The following is a 22,759-nucleotide window of genomic DNA, read 5'->3' on the forward strand; positions in this document are numbered from 1 at the left end:
CATTGGTTTCACTTGACATTGCTTGCCCAAATGGTCTTCCATGCAAGATTGCACACAAGTTGGGATGCTCGGTGTCAATCTTGCATGCAAGACCATTTTGGTCACCCTCCTTCCAGCTTCAAGCACTTACTTCCCTACTCCTGTTTTAAAGCAATTTTCTGCATTAGTGCAGATATTTAGGTTAACTCACGATTTTAGCTTGATTCTTTCAGTTAAACATGCTTTTTTTTTTTTTACTTCTAGTCAATTTGCATCCCATTAGTTTACTGCATCCTGCCATACTACTGGTTTCTACCTCGCACATCAACAGAAAGCCATGCTAAAATTTAAATTCTGTTTTAGCATAGGTCTTATTACGTAGGCCCCCCCTACCCACCCCCCCCCCAAGCTGCTTACGGTGATGCGCATTAATGGCTCGATGACGTGGTCACTGTCGCAACTGTGCCTTTAGAAAAACGTTTTTAAAAGATTCTAAACCACCACGATAATAATCCTCCCCCTCTTCACCGTGTTCAGAATTTATGGCGGCCTATTATCCGGGAGGCTGAAAGTCCCCCACCTGACTGGACAGCATGCTTTCCTACTCAAACTGACCTGGACGTAACTGACCTTGAAGGCTGTCTCCTGCTGGTGTCGAGGGGACGTTTGGCGTACGAGAGCAGCGATGTTAAAATGCCCCTTTTCAAATTGTGGGAGGTGATAAGGGGGGGGTTCCAGAGCATGAGCTGATGCCTCTTGCCTTGCCCTTGCACAGACGGTTCTTGAAGCAGCAGTCTGTCTCCCTTCGGGGTGAGCTGGCTTAGAAACCACGTAAGCGTAAAAGGTTCAAACTGTGCGGCTAGCTTGCCGTAGCCCAATGTCGGTGGTCCTCGGCACGGTCTGGTTTTCAAAGGTGCATGGAGATGTTTCCATACAACAGAGGCAGCCTGTGCAAATCTCTCTTATACATATTTATTGTGGCTATCTTGAAAACCAGGCTGATCGGGGTGGGGATCACCAAGGATCGAGATGAGAACCACCGGGCCTGCCTCATTTGTTTTCAGAACTTGGACAGGACCGTGCACACTTTCCACTCGCGCTCTCTCTCTTTTTCCCTACCCAAAACAAACACTGGAATTAAGTAACCCCGGGCACCGCAAAGCTTCTAGTGAGTACTTATCTACAGAGGCCGTCATTTAATTTTGTTTTCTTATTCATGCCATTTACTAGAAAGGCATTCTGAGCGAGGAAAACAATAAAATGCAATAGATAAGACATAAATCAAAAACAACCACAAATACAACGGCGACAGCATGGTAAACATTTAGAATAATGTTTGGGCTCAGTTCAACAATCCCAAGCTTGTTGAGGAGGGGGGAAAAAAAAAAAAAGGCCTAAAAGTTTGTCAGATTTCCTAATGCCTTTCATCCACTCCAGGCAGAAAGTGATGGCTTTCTTTCAAACCAAAAGTGTGAAGGACTTGGTTCATCTTTGTTGACATGTGGTCTTGGGGAAGAAATGTTGGAAGAACGATTAACTGATTGAGAGGGAAATCCACCGTGGTCTTAGGCAGAAACTTAGAATGCGTGCGTAGCACCAAGCTGTCCTGCTGAAAGTTAGCAGAAGGCGACAGGTTGATCCGGGCCTGGATTTTTTAACTTATTCTACGGAAGGGCTTGGAATCCTGATTTGAGGAAATCAGAACCAGAAGTCCATTCATATAATGGGCCAAAATGAGTAGTGGATAATCCTTTTTTTTTTTTTTTTTTTAAACACTGAAGAGGAGTCAGCCGGCAGTTCTTCGGGAGAGCAGTAACACTGTGTGCCCAGTAAAAAGCAGTGACCTACGGTGGAGCTTGCCGGGAGCAGTCCAGTTTGTTATTTTGGATGAGTCAGAGAGAGGAGGTGTGTTGCCCAGAGATCATCTGATTTAAAGATGAACTTTCACAATGTAAGTGCAGGGTTGTGAAATCTCGTGAGTATTCCTGAGGCAAGAGAAAAAAACAGTGATCTGCATTAAAATGATACATACTTTTTAAACTAAGTTTAGCAATAACTGCAGTACCTTTCTTGTGCTCTCTATTTAGCAGTGGCTGTGCATGTGGTGGATTAGGGCCCCCATGATGGTGGAGCTTATGCTTTTTTTCTGGATGAAAGGAATTAAAAAAATCCTGCATTGAAAGCAGACTTTTGTTGTGTCTTAATAAAAATTTATATGGTATCCCCCCTTTTTTTTTGCAACAGGATAACCATGTGTTTTGCTAGATGATATTTCAGAAATGGGTGTGCAGCCATTTCTGGGGAGGATGACCTGGCAGCCTACTTTTGGGTCCCTGACCTTCATGAGGTTTTCCCAGAGGTAGTTGAAAAGAAGGAGCAAATGTTGCTCTTAACCAGTTACAGCTGGGGAAGTCGATGAAGAGAAAGATAAAGCGACTTGCCCAAGGCCAGATCGGAGTACCGGTGTTTTGTCAAAATCTGAATTTGTATCCCAGGAGTTCTTACCCTCCCTGGGCTCATATTGTTCAGTACTTCCAGGCTATGTCCCCACCCTATTTTTATCTGTACTTGCTTGGCGGTGAGGACGGATATATACCCCCCCCCCCCCCCCCAACATAAGCATAATAAACACAGCTGAGCCTACTACATCTGTTGGTCTGTCTGCTGTCCATTCATTAGTGCATGCGAGGAACTGTGGAATGCCATGGAGAACCTGGAGGCAGAGGCCCGTGACAAGTGACCCAGTGGTGGAGCTTGGTGGAACCAATCAATTTTTGCAGGAATCCGTTTAAAAGGCCTGGAGGGAATATAGGTTTTTTTTTTAATAGCTCTTTTTCTCATGCTGGCTCTGGAATTTTGGCAGACTGTCTGTGGAATGTGCAAGGAACAGCTACAGGAAATGCAGCCAAATACTGTTAAAGGTCCATAGGAAGGCTGCCGACTCTAGCTATGGGTGCTGCCGATTTGGCTATTCTTGTAAGCTCTGGTTTTGAGCGTTAAAAGATTTTGGCTGCAGTTGAGGGAAATACTTAATGCCTTTTTAGTTTAGCTGCTAGCTAGCATTGTGCTCTGTAGCAGAGGGTTCATGGCCCTTTTTCTCCATTGCGATGCAACTGACAGATGATGCTCAAGTGTGTGACACGCTACACGCCACAGCCAAACTATAAAAGAATCCTAATAATTTACCGTTCAAAAAGGCACAAAAAGCTGAAATATTCTTCACGATTTTTTTTTTTTTTTTTTACAAGCTGTTATTAAAATTTAAAATTATTAAATTTGTTTCCACAAGTTTTAATCTTGGCTTACTTCATCAAGGAGAAATGTGGGAATGATGTGCTGTACCCCAGTTTCTTGAGATGCGGATGAAGGGAGGGCAAGCCCTCATGCATCTGGCTGTCAACTTCAAAATATTTTGACCTACTCTGGAGTTTACACAGAGCAGAATCCTTCCGCTGCCAGACACTTTCGGGCCGATTCAGTAAAGTCCGCGGGAGAGTGGACGAACGCCCGCTCTCCCGGCGCGCGCGATACAGTATTTAAATTAGGTGGTGCGGTAGAAACGGGCGAAAGGAGGCGCTAGGGACCCTAGCGCGTCCCTAACACCTCCTTTTGACCCGGAGCGGTGGCTGTCAGCGGGTTTTGACAGCCGACGCTCAATTTTGCTGGCGCGGTTCTCGAGCCCGCTGACAGCCACGGGCTCGGAAACCAGACGCCGGCAAAATTGAGCGTCCGGTTTTCAACCCGGCAGCCGCGGGCCCATTTAAAATTTTTTTTTTTTTTAACTTTTTTACTCTTTGGGACCTCCGACTTAATATCACCATGATATTAAGTCGGAGGGTGCACAGAAAAGCAGTTTTTACTGCTTTTCTGTGCACTTTCCCAGTGCTGGCAGAAATTAGTGCCTACCTTTGGGTAGGCGCTAATTTTTGAAAGCAAAATGTGTGGCTTGGCTGCACATTTTGCTTTGTGAATCGCGCGGGAATACCTAATAGGGCCATCAACATGCAGGGTTGGACACGCGTTTTCTGCCCCTTACTGAATAAGGGGTAAGGGAAAACGCGTGTCCAAGGGCTGTATCGGCCTGTTTGTGAAGTAACACAAAAACCTGCAAAAAAGAAGCTGTATACAAAGATATTAGAAATGCTCATCCCCAAAGCTGACACACTGCATTCCAGTCACTAAAACTGAAAATGAAATTTCTCTCTCCCTTTGTAATAAGAGCATTTTATTTTTCTGTCCAGCCTCTCATTTCCACGTTCCTTCGGTTGCTGTCCTCCTAAGTCCTTTCAACAGAGGGATGGTGTAGCGGGGTGATTAGAGCAGTGGGGCTGTAAGGCAGGGTTCAAATCCCGCTTCTCTTGCTCACACTGCTTGTGGTTTTGGGCAAGTCGCTCAACCCTCCATTGCTTCATGTACAAACTTAATTTTAAGCCATCTGAGGCAGGGAAATACCTCCTGTACCTGGTTATAACTTGAGCTTGGATTTGGAAGGGTGGATAATTAAATCTAAGTTCATGTCTTCTCCCTTCCTCCTCTGCAACTGCCTCTGACATTGATTTTTCAACTTTTTCCCCAGTTTCTCTTTTTTTTCCCTCTGCTTCTCTATCCACTCGGCTAGATTTCACCTCTTCTTCTCCCCTCCCTTCAAGCTCTACCTCTTCAAATGTCCTCTTTCTTGCCTCTCACTCTCACTCTCCCACTCTCACTCCCTGTCAGGGGCGGATTCTGGGTAAAGATCTGCCCGGCCCAGAAGATACCCCGTGGTCTGCCGAGCGCGGCCCTGTCGCGGCCGCGCTCGGCAGACCACGTGACCAGAGCGACCGGCCCACCGGGGGATGCCCGATCCCCCGATAGGCAAATCCGCCCCTGCTCCCAGTCAACCCCGCTGCTCCAGCCTTCTGTCTGGCTTTCACCCACTCCTTAATTGCCCATATCCACCTCCGTGCTGCTCATCTCCTTATCTGCTTTCCTCTGACTTTCCTTTCATCACCAGCTGCATCTCCTTTGCTGTCATTTACACCCTCCTGGCATTCAGCTCCTTTCTTCCCATTCACCCTCTTTGACCTCCCTCTCCTGCCCCTTATCTACCTTCTTCTGCCTCTCATCTTCTCACCAGCCCCAGCTCCTTCTGTCACTTGTCCTCTCCCTGGCCTCCAGCCTTTCTTCTGTCTCTTAACCCTTTTCCCCTGCTTCCTAGCCCCTCCAGGCCCTTCACAGTTTTACACCGTCCCTTCATCCCAACCCACCTTTCTATACCCTTTGCTTCCACACCCCAGCCCGTCTAATAGACGCCTACTACCCACTCAGTCGCTGAGTACCCACTATTATCTCCCTAATCCCCAAGTCCCCATTGCCCCATCCCCATTCCCAAGTCCCCACCTAATCTCAATTCTGCAAGTCATTTTTCTGGGGGAGGGAGAGGCACTTTTACCACTCCTGGTCCCCCCCTCCCCTCCCCGGCCAATAGCAAACACCGTTGCACCAAGTTCATCCTCTTGCTGTCACGTCCCCCAGGCTGACCCCCCCTCTTTCATTCCCCTTTCAATACCGACCCCCCCCCCCTTTTCCATATTAGGGATGTGCATTCGTTTTCGAGGTATGCGCGTAACTCACGGATTTTATAGTACACCCTTTTAAAAGGATAGTGCGCGCATAAGTTGAGTTATTAAAGGTACATGCATGCAGTCTGCTTTGCGTGCACTATAAAGTCTGTGATTTATGCGCATAAATAAGGAAATGAATGAAACAAATGCACATGCCTCGTAATCAGAGCCGTCAGGAGGAGGACAATGGGGGGTGGGAGCGCCTTGAGCCATTCCCTTGCAGCAGGCAGTGGGTGGTGATTGTGGCCATGCAGGAGGGAACAAAACACCCCCCCCCCCCACGTTTCCAAGCCAGGCCGCTGATGGCAGTGGTGATCGCAGCCATGGGAGGGAGAACAAGATGCAGCATTTTCATCCCGGGCTGGTGGCGGCAGTAAACTTATTGGCTGCCCAGGATGCCTATTGCTGTTGGAGCATGGGGAGAGAGAGCATAACCACATTTCCAGCTTGGTCTGGCAATAGCAGCGATTTGCCGGGGTGTGGGAGAAAAACCGTAGCGAGGAGCAGTTGAAGGGGATTTGCAAGTACCTGGCCCCCTGCTCTGCACTCTCCTCGGCCAGCCCAGGCACACGTGGATGCTAGAGAAACCTGACACACACTGGTTGAGAGCCATTGCTCTGGAGGAGGCCTGGGTTTTCATGCCTGACTCGGATCCCCGAGTATCCTGCAGAACAGGCATTGCCGCCTGTTTACAGAAATCTATTTTTGCCCTCCACTTGTTTTTTTTTTTTTTTAAACTGAAGGACTATTCCAGTCCTGATTTTGTACTCTTCGGGCATGCTAGGGCTGCTGCTGGTGAAGTAGCCCTCTCGCCTCTCAGTTCCCTGGGGTGGAAGGAGAACCCGAGCCCCCCCTTCCAGTGGCACCTAGCATAGGAGCTGTAGAAGCCAACCTCCTCGCTCTCTTATTGGGGGCATTTTAAAAGCTCTACGTGCGGCAAAGCCGGGAGGTACGCCCGAATATTGGCCCAGTGTGCGCCCCACGGATTTTAAGGGGCGTCTAGGTACACAAATATCTCCCAGTACGCGAGTAAAAATGTTTTCATAAAAGAGGTATGGGTGTGGTCTGGACGGGGCATGGGTGTTCCAGGAAATATTATTTATGAATGAAGCCACGTATTTATGCACACACCAGCGCGCGCCGAGGTCCCTGTCTGCGTAACCTTTCTTCTCTTGTGGACAGCGTATGAGTCATGAACCAAAAAAAAAAACAAACTAGGCCAGCAGGCAGCATTTTAAGGGTCAGGACTAATGGGGTAAAAGGGAGACAAGTTAGCTAGGGGGTTTAGGAAGTCCTCTCCTTTACCGGGGCGAACTGGGAACAACCTGGAGAAACAGGTACTTGCGTCGGTGCGCGTATCTACTAAAATCCCCCCTCCCCCCATTTACGCGATTGAGGCGGCATCTGCACGCAAATGCACGTGTCGGCGAAAAATTGCGCACACGTGTACGCACGCACAGCCAGTTTTATACCATCTGCGCATATACACGCGTGCGCTATAAAATAGTTGCACCCACGCGTGTGAGACGGCAAATGCACGTAACGTGTGCTCCTGCGAGCAGGTCTTAAATTTCACCTTTTACGTTTTTAGACTGGTGCTTCTGCATACGGCAAAGGCAGTGCATGCAAATAAGTTTACCGCGGAGTCACCGTCGTGGGTGTGCTGAAAACCTGACTGGCCAGGCGGGTTGCGAGGATTAGGCTGAGAAGTGTTCCCTCTCTAATACGGCAGATGCAGGGTCAAAGTCTGGAGGGGGGGAGGGGGGGTGGTTCGTGATGAAAATCGCATGTCGCAGTTAATCCGCAGCGTCATGCCATGCAAGTGAAACAGTGCACCGAGTTGGCAGGGGGAAACTTAACTTCATTTTGCCCTGCTCCAGCGGGCGTCGGTGCAGCATGTCCTTCCCTGAAATGACTTGCACAGGTAATGCATGCCTGGAGGGGGGCAGGGCACCTCATTCTCTTGTGAAGGGGAACTCACCATTGTTTTCCCCCCCCCCCCCCATCTGCAGTAGAAAAGCCGGAGAAAGGAGAAACTCTCTCCTAGTGGCAGGTTTCATCTGCGAAAGCAGCCAAATGAAGCTGTTGCCATGGAAACCTGAAGGGGGATTTTTTTTTTTTTTTTTGTGTTTCCTTGGAAACCGGCAGGGGTTTTTTCACATACGGAATATGAAATACAGTTCTTTTGGCACCATCCTTGCGCTAGACAGCGTGCTCTTGTGTTTTTACCCTTCACACACTGCCTAACAAGCCAGTCTGGCAGTCGCTTCCCGATGCCTCTCAATATTCCTCCCTCAGACGTGTGCTGCAATGGTGTTAAAAAGCGGCAGGAAGGAGACAATTTTGGGAATCACTCTTTTTTTTTTTTTCCATGTGTGATAGCTCAAGGTATTGCATAATTCTGACAATGGTGAATGTGTTTTCTCTGAGCATTGGACAAGTTACCAGCATGGTTTAAACAAAGCTGCCCTGTTTTCTAAAGGCACAAGCCAAGAACACATCTTGAGCATCCCATTCCATTTTCATGGCACAGCAGCCTTCTTCTTCATGTTGTTTGCTTCCCTGGCATTTGTGGCATGACCCTTCTGAATAATCTTAATGCCCTCCTTCAATAAAAAAAAAAAAAAAAAAAAAGTAATCTCTTGCTAAGACTGCCAACACACTGAGAGCATCTGGAAGCAGTAAGCAGCACATACTGCAGTGGTTTGTGCTGTGTGTGTGTATGCATAGATAACAATGTACGTATAGACAACGAATGCATAATGGTTGCAACTGATTTTATTCTCATTATCCACAAATTAGGAGAGCTATTTGTGGAGAAGCTATGAGTTAGTTATGGATACCCTTCCCACTCATGAATAAAGAGCGTGAATAACGCCTGAATCTAACGGGCAGTCCTGATCTATTTTCCTTTATTTCCTATGCACGTGGCATTTTCTTTTAAAAGATGTTAACTTTTAAGTCCCAGTGTGAGCTTGTTTTAGATTGGGGTGGTTTAATTGTGACTGTTGTTGTGATGGCATTGACCATTGTGGCTCTGTGACATCACTTGCAGCTGATTGGTCAGAAATGATGTGTTACATCACTGCATTCTAGTTCCAGAGCAGGACTTAAAGTTCTCAAAACAAAGGCAAGTTTGCAGGGCCTCCTGGAAGTTTATTTAGTGGCAGCTTAAGTAAAAGTTATTTTTGTTGGAGGTTGCAGCTCCTGAGCCCTCCGACATGGTATAAATATATTTATCAGATGGGTCACAGATCTCCTGAGAGATGAACTCCTGTGGTCCTTCCAACTTTTATTCACTATATGAAAAGTTGAAGGACAGCCTCACTCTCGAGCTGAGCCTTGGAAGAATGTTTTTTTGTTATAAATTGTTCAGTTTTGGGGCTTTTAGTTTTTGGATTCTCAGACTGACCCTTTATTATATAAGGACAGTGATACGCTTCAGATAATCTTCTGACACAGGTTTAGGGGGCATCTATTAATGTTGTGCGATGCATTCTCATTGTAATTTGGGGTGCAACCTACTTATGTGTACTGATGGCAAAAAAACCAAAAAGATTTCATGGAGTTGTACTTCCATGTTCCGTGGCAACTACGTGAAAGGTTCTGCAGGACATGGAGGAATCCCTCAGAATGCCACCGAAATCCCTGCCGGAAACTGCTACAGCCCAGCCAAGGACTGCAGTGCATGGAAGGCCACGGGACTTGGCAGGAAATGCAGAGTCCTGCAAGAGGTGCCACTGCGCTGTGTGATTCTAGGATCAGAGACACCGAGGGAAGAGCGAGAGCATGTGTGTTGTCAGCCAGCGACACCAGAGTAAATATTTCTGCCTGAGAGCGGCTTATTAGATGGAAATATTTGCAGAATGACGAGCCACAGTTACCACGTCACCAGCTACAGCAGCTTGTTTTAGGCTTGTTTGGTAAATCATGCCAGACGGAGCAGCGTACAGGGATGATGATAGCAGCTTTCCTGATACCAAAAACAAGATGTGAATGAATGGCTTTTTTTTTTGTCTGTTGTGCTCTACCGTATGGCAGTTGGCATCCTGAATCACTCGAGCAAGTTTGACCGGGGTAGATAGGATGGGAGATGTTAACAGAGAGCGCTGGATGGAGATCCTTGTCTTCCTCCTCCTCCTCTAAAGAGGGTTGGTGATCTGTTTTATGCAGTCTCCCTCCCTTCCCTCTCCCCTCTACAGGGTAGATGCATAAGAACTGTTTGTTTTTTCTCAGAAACTCTGTACAACCATCAATTCCTATGAATAATCTGTGGTCAGATGGCCACAGATTTCCTGCAGGGGTCCTGAATTATTGCATGCCTCAAAGCAAAAAAATGTTTGTTCAGATATGAAAGCAAAAAGTAGCAAGTGTCCTGCAGTTGGAAGTCAGGTTCATGTCCCACAGCTTCCCACTAATTTAATTCTCCGGGGATTATACCGGAAAACTGCTCCTTATTTGGATTGTAAAGTACATTTTACAAGGTTCTGTTTATTTATTTATTTATACTCCCGTGAAGTTTGACTTCTGTTATAACAGTGATAACCTCCAGGAGCACCTTCTGCACTTTGGGAATAAATGCTTCCTGCTTCATATGTACTTAAGCGTTAATGACTGTTCACCCCTCTGTACTGCTGGAACTCCTAAGAGATTGTTACCTAAACACAGAGCCTGATTGTTTGCTGGTTAGACTGCAACTTCAGACAGCTACGACTTGGTTAGTTCCTGCTAGCTTTCATCCAGATGTTCCAGTGTGTGGAACCCACGGTAATTGATCTCTTAATATACTTATTATATTACCTGGACTCTTGTGCCACCAGCCTCTTTGTCATTCTTACTACTGTCATTTATACTCCCTCTGCATGCTTATATCTGCATTGCTCTTAATTCAAACATAAATATGCAGTACTTAAATACCCCACCATAGTCTTTAGATTTTATAGACTGGCTTTTCAGCAGTGAAAAGGAAAGATGTAATAAGTTCACCTGATTTAGGCTCTCGTCAAGGTGGCATTCTCTCAAATAAAGGAAAGAGCTAAGGGTATAGTTTGATGTCATGGATAGAGGCGGGCGGTTTGGCACAGTCAGCATAGTTGATTGCAGGCGCGCTCAACGTGCGGCATCGTCGGAGAATCACGGGAAGTTTTATGAGAAGCTGCAGTCTCATTAAGGTAGTACCATATTAAAAAAATAAAAAATTAATGTATGTATACGTAAAACTTCAGAAACTACAGACAGCCAAATCCAAAACTGGATGCCCCGTTACTACAGCTTGTTGGCCCAGCAGTTTCTTCCCGCTCAGTGGTTACTGCCCTCTGTGGGGCTACAGGGCCATGAACCTCCATTTGCAGCTATCCAAGGTTTTTCCCCCCTGTTTTATATCCCCCTCCCAAGAGAGGGGATGCTCTCTTCTCAACCTGGCCCACTGATTCATTGGCTTCTTCAAAGGTTTATTTCATTTCCCAGATTATTTTTATGGCATCGTTGGTCTGCGTTGTTATCTGTAAGACGGCTTTTTATATCTTTAAGATATGTATTTATTTATAAACTTTTTTATACCGACATTCGTGGGTACAACATCATGCTGGTTTACAATATAACTGCAAGAGGAAAGTACAAAAAACCAGAGTGGGGGAGGGGGATCAGCTAGGAAGAGAGAAGGGGTGAGCGAAGAGAGGGAGAAAAACAGGACAGAGAGAAGAAAAGAGGAACAGTACCAGAAGGACAGAAAGGTACCGAGATGGGAGGAACAATATTTAAAGATGACAATAGATCTTATATTGTAAATTATACATTCAAAAAGGTACTGTATGTAACATTATACCCTGTATAGGAACTATACACTCAAAAGGCACTTAATGTGACCTTATACAGTATATCTAAATTATACAACTCGGAAAGCACTATATATAACATTACAAATTATACGTTCAAAGGAACTATATATAGTCTAGCAAATGATGCTAATGGATAAGGAAGGGGTCTAAGAGCAGGGGAAGCGGGGGTATATACAAGGGGGCAGATAACTGTAGGGGTCTAAGAGCAGGGGAATAGGAGGAAAATACAGGGGGGGGCAGAGACGTAGGAGGCAAATCAGAGAGCTAGGAAAGGAAAAGGAGGGGGCTGTAAGTTCAGAACTGAACGGACTCTTACTCAGGGGGGAGGGGGTATGATATGGTGGTGCCCATGCAGCTTTTTATTCTAAACCAATGTCTGGATGAAATTGTAAAATGAATGAAGATTAGAAAATTTAAGCTTAAACATAGTACTGAAGGCAGAAAAAGACCAAATGGTCCATCCAGGCCTGCCGCTCCGTGCAGGTTACCCCCAAGCCTTACGTTAAGGGCAGTGTTATTAACAACCAAAACCAAGCAACTGTCAAACCCATAAATTACTGCTGGCAACATTTTTACAGGGTGAGCAGCCTTCCTGACAATTCAGGCAGTGCTGCTTTGAACGGGCTTTGCTTTTGGACTTGGCCATACAAACAGTCCTGCACTTTTCCCCCTAATGTCTGCGAATCGGTACCCTGGACAGTAAAAGTCAGGGCCCAGCGTTTGGTTGTTGTCTGAATCCAATTTGCCTTTTCTCCCCTTCGCTTTGATGGTGGGGGTGGGGGAGAAAACAAGGCTGAAATGTTTTGGGTAGGTAAATCTGTGATCACCCTTTATTGGAGGCTCAGGTCTCAGCTGTTTGCCAGAGTTTGGTTTTTCAATTGCGCCGGGTTCATCAGCTTCACACACTTGTTAATAATTTTGCCCTAGTTACTTTTATCCATGCCCTGGTTATATCTAGCCTGGACTATTGTAATTCTCTGTGTATATATATATATATATATATATAAATATAAAAATTATCTGTATATATATATATAAAACACACTAAAAAAACTAAAACCACTACTACACCTCAACGACTTCAGAGCAGTACTACAGTCTCTCATCCTGGCTAAATTAGACTACTCCAACGCCCTACTACTAGGCCTTCCCAAGAACACTATTGCCCCTTTACAATTGCTACAAAATGCCGCCGCTCGTACACTGACAGGCACACGCAAAAAAAGAGCATATAATTCCCATTCTCAACTCCACTGGCTCCCCATAGCCTCCAGGACCCACTTTAAGACATTCTCACTCATACACAAAGCTATCCACAACCCAATTATGCAATGGTTCAACGACTCCTTACAGTTTCGCTCCTCCTCCACCAGAACGCAGTATCTCGCAACACTGCAAATGCCCTCCCCCAAACTCACTCAACTCACTTCCACCAAGGAACGCTCACTATCCATCGCAGGACCTGCGCTTTGGAACACCATGCCCTCCAATTTACGACAAGAACTCTGTCCAAAAAAATTCAAGCAAAACCTCAAAACCTGGCTGTTCCAGCAAGCCTTACCCATGAGACCTTCCCAAACACACCCTCTACAACCCCCACTTCTCCCTCCTGTACTAATCAAAGTACCAAACCCTCTGCTGTAACTACAAAACATAAATTCTCTTGCTAGTAAATTTTCTACTTCTTATTCTATCTCTGAACCTTATGAATTAACTATAAAATGTAAATGCACTGCTTGTAATGTAAGACAACTCCCTTACATTATGTATGGTTAATTATTCCATCTCATATTTTCTGCGTGTTTCTAACATCATATACCCCCCATATGCTTTCAGTAACACACATGTATCGATTGTTAATCAAGTTGAAGGATATTATTGTAATTGTACATAATTTGAAGGATAATAATGTAATATCTCCTATTTTACCTCCAGCCTTCCCCTCCCCCAGTTTCTGTTGTTTACTCACTCCCATCCCCAGTTCAAAATTAGTTCTATGCAAAGCCTTTATGCTGCATTTCTGTTTGATGGAAACCGATGTGATGTTATTATTAACGAACGTCGGTATATAAAAACCTTCAAATAAATAAAAAAAATAAATAAATATTGGTTTACTGCAAAACAAAAGTATAAGGAGTCCGGAACTATTACATGTTTGCTTTCTGGCATGAAAATTCTGGTAGGTCCCTGCCTGACTCTGTTTTACATATATTTTCAAATTCATTATAGTGGTCTTTTTTTAAAATTACATTTATGCTCATGATTGAGTTGTTTTTTTAGGTTTTATTTTTTTTTGCCCATTTTATTGTTTTTTCTTTGTATTTCTCACCTTGAGCTTTTCTTTGGAATGATTGGTGATAAATAGAAATTCATTGATAGAATGCGAGCATTGATATGTTTTGCAGTGTAATCACTTGATGTCATATCTATCTATCTTTATAAAATCTATGAGAGAGACTGTGTAGGGCTGGAAGAATCCCAGGCATCACGTAGCCTGGATGCCTAAAATTTGGAACCTGGCACCTGATTCTCTCCTGAGCCTGACAAGAGTTGCTGTGGTTCTACTGCTGCTGTCTGCCTGGGCTCATTTAAAAGCACTGGTGGCTGAGGCATAGGGAGAGTGTGTGTTGCTTTTGCTGATTTGACAAAAGACATGGCTGCTGTTGCTGCCAGCCTGGTGAAAGATGTTGCCCCTACTGTTGGCAGAGAGGCTGCCCCAAACCCAGCAAAGGACACCACTGCAGCAGGCCCGGGTCTGAGGAAAAGGCTGGTGAGACTGGACAGAAACAGGAGAGATGAATGGGCAGAGACTGGAGAGAGGTAGAAGTGGGAACGGGGAGAGAGACTGGGTGAAGAGTAAAGGCAATTAGCGATGAAATAAGCACAATAAGTACACAATAAACTAAAAAAAAACCAAAACAACCATTTAGACAAAACAAAAAAGAGTAAAAAAGCCAAAAACAAAAGAAGAAAAGGTTATCTCTATTTGTTGGTGCAGGTGTGCTAACTGTGGGGGAGTGCCACATGTGTCGAGCCTGGCTTGGGGGGATCGCCCTGAGATTTATGGGAAGCTGTGCTCCTGAAGTGATACTAGAATCCAAGTTCCCGTTAATAATGCATGAATATATTCCTCTGGCACTCCAAGGGGAATACATTTGTCTTATCTTCCTTTCTGGTGGTCTCTGACGGAGATTCAGCTGCTGCCTGTCGTCACTTGGGGAGCCTGTGCGTGTCATGGTTAAAGCCGTAGCTTGCTGCTTTACAGTGGCTAGGAGTAATCCCTTTCAAAGCCAGAGCCCAGGGTAGTTATTAGCCTGCTCTCAGCAGCTCCTTAACAACATAGGAGCACATCAGAGAGGCGAGACAGCGTAAAACCCCTCTCTCTCTCTCTCTCACCTGTTTTGGGCATGACGCATGGAGGTTATCCCAGGTAATCCCCCCCCCCCCCCTAGCGAGACATCAGTGGCTGTATTCTCTGCCTCAGGAAACAGCAGCTTACAGAATTTATGGAACGCATCTTATGATGAACCCTCTCTTTCTCTTTCGTTTCCTTCCTGCAAGACACGGGATTTCAAATGTTTTCATTCCTGCTGCTCACTATGGGGAATGCAGGAGGCTGGGACAACGGCAGCTGGGAGGGCCCTCCGCTATGAACTTTCAGAGCTTTCTTCAATAAAGGCTTTTCCCGTAGGCGGAGAGTGGGAAATGGTCCCTTTCTGAGTGAGGTCGTAAGTGTGTGTGTGTGTGTGTGTGTGTGTGTGTAAGTTACAGGAAGTTTGGGGAGAGCAGTGTGTGGGATTGGGGGTTCTGGGTTTTTTTCCCTACGGGATTCTTACTGTGAAATCTCCTTCCCTTGGATGCCGGGGGGGGGGGGGGGGGGGGGCTCTTCCTCCCAGAGTTGTTTTTTTGTTTGTTTTGTTTTTATTGAAACTTTTTGTTACAGATTTTCCTTTTTTCTGTAGTTGGTATTTCTGCTTCCACGCTGAACGATTTTATTGGAAGAAGCTGAAATATAACAATTTTTTAAAATAACTAACTAAATAAGTACGGTAAATACTTTTATGAAAGGGGATTGATCCTTTCATTGACATGTGACAGAGAACGGACCAATCGGCAGTAAGTGAAGGAGTGAATACATTTAATAATAAGTGCCCAACGCTTAGTATTAATTCATTCACTCCTTCAGTTGGGCCAGAACTTGGGGATGCTGCTTTCTGTGGTTCCTCCTGCCGTATCCCAGCGATACTAATAGGAAGAACCACAGAAAGTATTGATTTTTTTATTTTTTTGTTGTTGTTCTTGTTGATGAGCCCTTGAGCTCGGTGTGATTCCACTTTCCGTGGTTCCTCCTGTTTAGTATCACAACGATACCAAGAGGAGAAATGGCAGAAAGCAGGATTTTTGGGGGTTTTTTTCATGCGAGTCCTGATGTGCGGCATACTTTTAACGTCTGCGCAGTCTGTACCAGCCGCCTGATCTGATGCGTTCTGTGGCATTTGTGCCTTTCCACGATTCACCCTTGAAACCGGTCTTTTGACAAAAACCGCATCCAGGATAAACAAGGATTTCATGACTGCGTGAAGCACTTCGGTCGTTGATTTTTGCCTCCCCGCTGTCATGTTCTATTGCCGCCGATCGCATGATAATTTAGGGCCCTTGTGCTTTTGACTGCATTTTGATTTACTCAGTTGGATTATGTCTAAGGAAGGCGGTATACAAATGCAACATAACATTGTACAGATAGCTCGTTATTGCTAATTTGGGTTGCCCTTTAGATTTTGATATGTGTATTTCCTTGTGGGTCTGTCCACACTTTTGATTTGCTGCTACTGTGTAATAAAGTGACTGTCTTGAAAAGGTGACTGCATTTGTTCATGTTTTTCTTTTGTCTGCATCTGGGCCTAGTTCTTTAGATTTCCTTTGTTTGTGAATTTGGATCTAAAGAGGAGTTTTTTAAATCCCCTTTTCTGTCTCAGAAGAAGACTGTCGGTGAAAAGGACCAGTTGGGAATAGACCCTGTTGTGGACGCACAGCCACTCTCCTAGGCACCCGATGCAGAGCGTTAGGCATGCACAAAGTATCCATTGCGCATCCTTTTTAGCATGGCAGCTCATTTGCCTATCGCATCACGTGCCCAGGAGAGGTGGATGTGCACGCATTAAAAAAAACAAAACCATGCATCCAGTTTGGGCGCTCCTTTTTTACGCAATGATATTGCATCGGCCTGTGTGTAGCTCTATACTTCTGTATAGATAAGACGAGGAACGGAGCAGGCACACCTTCAGGCAGGAGAGGGCAACGTTAAGACTAGTTGTCGGCCAAGACCCAGTGTTTTTTTTTTTCATATGTGTGGAGGGAAGTTTCAAGCTATATGTCCAGGTTAATCGTCCTCTCCAAAAAAAAAAAAATATATCCTTCCATGCCTGGCCAAAAGCACATGTGCACTTCCACAGTGTGCACCAGGTTAAATTAGAGGGCCTTCCCTGGAAGGGGTGGGAAAGCAGCATGCGTACCTTCCGTTTTTCAAACGTGTGTACGCTCTTTTTTTTTTTACCCTTGCCTATCCATCTGCACTACAAACTGGAGCAAGCTACTTGTGTACTTGCCGCCGCTGGCTGATTTTCAGAGGAATCAGTGCCCAGGTCGTTTCACTTTGAAAATGAACTACAAAGCGCAATGTGTTAAAAGCAGGCACTTACCCTGCAACTCGGTGGCCCGTTGAGGTCTGTCCCCCTTAGTGTGTTGTGCACTGACAGGTTCTGCACGGAGGATGCCTATTGGATATATCCCACTATTTCGTGGCACACACATGCATGGCGTGGCTTGGGTTTTGAGGGCAGAAACATGAATGTGTGTTGAGATTTAGTAAGAGAGAGCAGTTAATAAGATGGTAGCAGAGCTGTCTTTTTTTTTTTTTTTAACTGATAGAGAGATGCAGGTTCCTCTGTGCAGACCTGCTGAGTACCAGTGCAACTGTGTGCGCTCTGCTTCCGTCATATGCAGCCCTGGGTGGACTCATGTAAGGAGTGGGAGAGCGGATGTCCACCTCTTGCCTTGCTGGCCAGCTTTATTCCAGGGATGAGAACCTGAAAACATTTTAGCAAGGTCTTGGCCTTTGTCTTTTCTAGTAGGGGGTGAGATATATCTGCACGTCAAGAAGCGGTACTGTTCCAAATATGCATGCCATAGGCAAAGAGCGTGGTCTGACACTCGCGTATGATCTGTTTGCTTCTCATGGTTGAAGCCTGGTTGGGAGGTCAGAGAAAATGCCCCTGTTATTGGAAAGTCCCTGTTATCCAAAATGGGTTAAGTTTTATGGCTCCCAGCTGAGGGGTACCCAGTTATCCTCTCGTTTATATCAGTAACACAGCTGTATACTGTATGTACTTGGTTTGGTGAAGCGTTTTTAGTCTAGTCTTATTTATTGCATAAAAGATCCGGTAGTGGTCGTTTTCCCACAGTGCCGTGGTTGCAGATTTTTCTAAGAATGTCCCTCTAACGTGATTCTGAGGAGGGTCTCGCTAAACTAATACTGCACTTTTAAGGACTTAAAAGTTGCTTCTTGTCCCACCAGACCTTGTCCCTTTTAATATGAAGTATTTTATTTAATTTATTTATTTATTTAAGATTTTTATATACCGACGTTCATCAAAGATATCACATCGGTTCACAGTGTAACACAAATTGGCGCCTAGGGTAGCACTTTACATCGAACAATAGTAACATGTTAACAAGAAAATAATAACTAATAAGTAGAGCAGGGCACGTCTTGCTGTGATCCAGGATCTCCTCCCTGATACCAGGGGTGATTACACTGTGGGCGAGCCTTTCTCTAAAGGTGGATGGATGGTCAGTCACCTGGAGCGTTCATCCCTTGCCATCCTAAACCACAGTGTATGTAGTGCTTCACCTGGCCATAGGCACACACTTAATGGGTTTTTGCATGTTCCTGATTTGGTTTGATTGGTATTGATTTTTAAAAGTTTGCCGGCCATCGCAGACGGGGTTTGACATCATGGATTAGCCCCATCAGCCAGTTAGAAAGTGTCTTCCCCTGTTTGGCCTCCAAGGCCGTGACTATATAACTGCAGTTTAGTGGTTTTTATTTTTTTTTTTTTTTAGGGTTTTACTTCTTTGTTTTTAACATTTTTAATTATGTATTAGATGATGATTTTTATTATTATTGCTATGCTGTTGTGGCGGTTCTTTGCCTCGAGCTTGTTGGAAAGGAAAATAAATAATAAAATACCACATTTTTCTGCAATAGGAGGCAGGGGATGGCCCAGCATTGCCACTTTTGAATACTGTGGAGTGCTTCTGAGAAATGTCCTGGCATTAACCTTCAAATATTTCTTTTAAAAAAAAAAAAAAGTGGGGGGACGTCAAGCTAGCAGGTTCCTGCTGAGCAATGGGTGTGTCCTGTACAGTGTTGTTACTGCAAGGCCCCTGGTCACCTGAGCAGCTAAACATTCCTTGTGCTCTGATCCTCTGTCTAAGACCAGGGAGCTGCAGGAGCTTTATTGGTTTTGTTTAAATCAGACTCATTGGCAGTGCTGAGTGTTAGCAGGCAAAGGACCTGGGTTTGGTTCTCGGGTCAGATTTTCCACTTAACAGGCCCGGCAGGGCTTGGGGGAGTCCCAGTCATTGCACCACTGTGACACCTTGTGGCCGGGTTTAAGGTTTTAGATGGAGCCCCTGGGTGCGTGGCCTCCTCCACCGAGTGAGTGACTGGTTGGGGCTGAGTGAAGAAGGGGAAAAGTCCCCGGATCGCAGCCCTGGTTCCGATATGAGCCGGAAGCCCAAAAGTGCTGGAGGAAAGGGCCGGGCACTGAAAAGAAAAAAAAAATAAGCACAAAAAAAAAAAAAGCTAACCCAGCAGCTTCCCTTTGGGGCACCCATCGATAATTAAAACAAAACAAGATGTGTGATTTTCTCTCCTTTTGTGATTCCCCTTCTGTAGGTGTGCAAGCCTTTCTGAGAGGGGGGAGGGGGTGAGGGAGGGAATCTAACGTGGAATGGGATGCCAATTTAAGGATTTTGGTTCGGACAGTGTCACGTAACATAATGGGACACAACTTACCAGGCCCAGGCAAGGTCGTGAATTAGAAGAGACGTCGCCCTGTGTGCTGCTTCCGTCTGAGAGCCGCCTGCTTAGGTAGGAGACGCGGTCTCAGAGGCCGGTGCCACTTCCCCAATCTAGGCAGGAGAAGGCCACAAGCAAAGCAAGAGCTCAAGCAGCCCACATAAAATTCATTAGTCTTACTGCGTGATGATGTTTAGGTCTTAAGTGGACCAAGACTCTGGCGCATGTATTTCTGCTGTGCAGAAACTGAACATGTAGAAAACTGATTTATTTTATGCCTGTAAAAATAAAGATAAAGCGTGCAAGCCTTAGATCGGCCATATTTTGTGTTGGTCAGGAAAACCAATTTCTGCTTCACGGAGTTTTCCACTTCTCCCTCAGCCCGATACGGAATGCAGAGAAGTGTTACATTCTGTGTTTTTCTCTCGGGATTTCTGTACCCCCCCCCCCCCCCCCCCAAATCTCTGCTGCGTTGTTGTACAATTTGTGTAAAATATAGGAACCTGCAGGGGCGGATCCAAGACGGCCGAAAGATCGAGGACGCCGTGAGGATTTCTCTCGGGCTTAAGTTTTTTTTCCTCCGAATGTTTTCCTTCTTAATGTTTCCTGAATGGGTAAGGAAGAGAGAGCCCTAGGGCAGGGCCGTTTCCCCCGCGGGCCCCTTCTTCGCAATCCCGGACGGGCCCGATGAGGATTCCCACGACGCGAGAAGCAGCCCTGCGTCGTCGGGTATTCAGCCGCTGGAGAGAACGGGAGGGGAATTTTGAGCTCCCCTTCTCTCCCCATGCTCATTGTCACCTTTTAAGCCCCGACTGAAGGAACGCCACCTGGCGACCCAGCGCTAGAGAGAGAGGCTCCCGAGAAACCCAGGGAACGCCGGCAAACCTTGAGGTGGGGGTCGGCTGTTTTCAGCGGGGAGTGACCGGGATCTGAATTTCTCTGCTGCTCGTCCATTATGTGAACTTGGACCGTCGGACGCCGAGGGTTTGAGGGACAGCAGACATGGAGGCAACACAGGGATCAGTTCAAGGTACTGTGTGTGAATTATTAACATCTCCTGTTCAACTACCTCTTGATTCAGAGACCTTCTGTGATTCCTCTGGAAAATATCCGGGATGCTGTGGCTGAACTTGGTGGATTTGTCTTACAACAACTTTCTCCCGTGACCTCCCAGAATGAGAATTTAGAAAATAAAGTCTCTGGTTTAGCTAATAACTACCGCTGAACTTGAGCAACAAAGGTCATCCCTTCGGGTTCAAGTTAATTCAATACAGCAATCCCAAGCAATTCTGATTAAAGCATGGCTTTAAAGAGAGAAAATTTGGAAAACTCTGTGAAGAGTAAAAAATATTTTTTATCACCTGCCCCAGCTGCCCCAATTTCTGATTGGTAAAGTGCCCTCCACTGAATCCTTAGTTGACCCCCCAGTCACAATAGTCTCACAACAGTTCCTCTTATAGTAATGGCTGTTTCTAAGATCTAATGCTTATTGCTTATTTGAATTTCCTGGGATAGTGGATTGGTATCCTTCCCCCTCATTGAGGACTGGATTGTAAATTGAAAGCTGTAACAAGAATATATATTGATATATATTGTTTGTCAGTTCTTGCACTTCTTTTTCTTGATTTGTAATTTTCCATTTTAATTTTCTATCAAGATTGTCTTGTGTAATTTTGAAATAATATAAATGCATATAGAACCTGCAGCATAAAAGAGCAACTCGTGTAAGCTGTGTATTAGTAAAGAAAATTGTATTACTCTAGGCCCACCCCAGTTCTACATTGAGCTTAAGACATTGCTATTTATATAACTTTTCATTTCTCTGATTGCATTTTTGACCCAACGGTTTCCTCCCACTCCTGTGGGTTCCAGCTTAGTCGGATCAGGCCCCTTTTTGGGCAGTGGCCCCCATGAGCCTTCCTGTGCCACGGCCTGGGGTGTTTTTCCCCTGCTTTTTTTTTATAGCCTTCTCCAGTCCTGGGGCAGGAGGGAGCCACAAATCGCAGCTCCCTCTGGAAATGGCATCACCCGTTGAGCAGTGCCTGTGGTTCCTTCTCCCCACTCCAAGGGCCTGTCCTTGGTGAGTGAAAGCTGGGCTCTTTAATTTGCATTCCGCTGAGCTACTTAGTAACCGATAGTTACTTCGCTCGTTTAGGGGGGCCGATGCTATAATGTTCGCGGAAAGCGGGTGCTGACTTTTCAGCGCCCGCTTTCTTAATGCACGCATGGCGCCTGCCACGGAGGCGCCATGCAATATGTAAATTAGGGGGTCGCGGCTGCCGGTTATGAAGACCGACGCCGGTAAACTTGGCCTCGGTTTTCATAACCTGCCCGTCTGCCAGTAATGAAAAACGGCTGCGGCAGTCGGGCAGGTTATGAAAAATGAGCCGAGTTTACCGGCGTCGGTCTTCGTAACGCAGCGGTCTGCCGCGTTATTTTATTTACTTTAAAAAAAGAAATACAGAAAAGCAGTTTTTTCAGCTTTTCTGTACTTCTTTTTCAATGCGCTCAGCTATTAACGCCTGCTCCAGGCAGGCGTTATTACCTGAGCAATAAATGTGCGTCTAACACGCACATTTATCTTTTTGCATTTGGAGTGAACAGTAATAGGCTCATTCACACGCATTTGCATGTGCTGAACGCTATCTCATTCACTCCGCGTCGGACGCGTGTTAAATAGGCGCTATTCCCCTTATTGCATTAGGGGGGTGGATTAGCGCCTAGTTAACCTGCATCCGACAGCGGGTTAAACAGTGCCCTCGGCTGAGCGCGCACTGTATTGCATAGGCCCCGACTGAAAGAAGACCCTCACACTTAACCCCCTTATGCCTGTCAAACAGCTCTGTCTCTCTACCTGTGCTAATCCAGGGGAAAGCAAAAGCAGTGCATTTTTAGCCGGTTCTGAAATAAATATTCGTTCCTGACCCTAAATGTGATCAGATGCTCAGCACGCAACCCCTCGAGCCTTCGCTGCAGCCTCGTGCACCACCCATGCATCCCAGTTTCCTTCCGAAACGTGTTCAGTGCTTCCTGCTGCAGCCGTGACCTTCTCCGCCGACAGCGTGTTCTGTAATTTTGTCACACTTGCAGATGGTGAGAACAGTTTCCCCTTACGCTTGGAGAATGCCGCTTTGTTTGGCTTTGCTGTAAAGGGAGGTAATCCAGGGAGTTTGCATGACTGTATTGGCGTGGGAAGCGCCACACAACCGATCTGCAGAGGTGGAGCTGCTAACATTTGTCTGCAGTTCAGCGGGATT

At 45.8% G+C, this 22,759-nt stretch overlaps 1 protein-coding gene across 2 annotated transcripts in view; it reads left to right on the forward strand.

The window, feature by feature from the left end:
* MNT (MAX network transcriptional repressor) overlaps positions 1–22,759 on the forward strand; it is an 85,914-nt gene that overhangs the window by 54,557 nt on the left and 8,598 nt on the right. The window lies entirely within an intron of this gene.

The sequence above is a fragment of the Rhinatrema bivittatum genome, chromosome 8 (genome assembly GCF_901001135.1).
Source record: "Rhinatrema bivittatum chromosome 8, aRhiBiv1.1, whole genome shotgun sequence".
Classification (NCBI taxonomy): Eukaryota; Metazoa; Chordata; class Amphibia; order Gymnophiona; family Rhinatrematidae; genus Rhinatrema; species Rhinatrema bivittatum.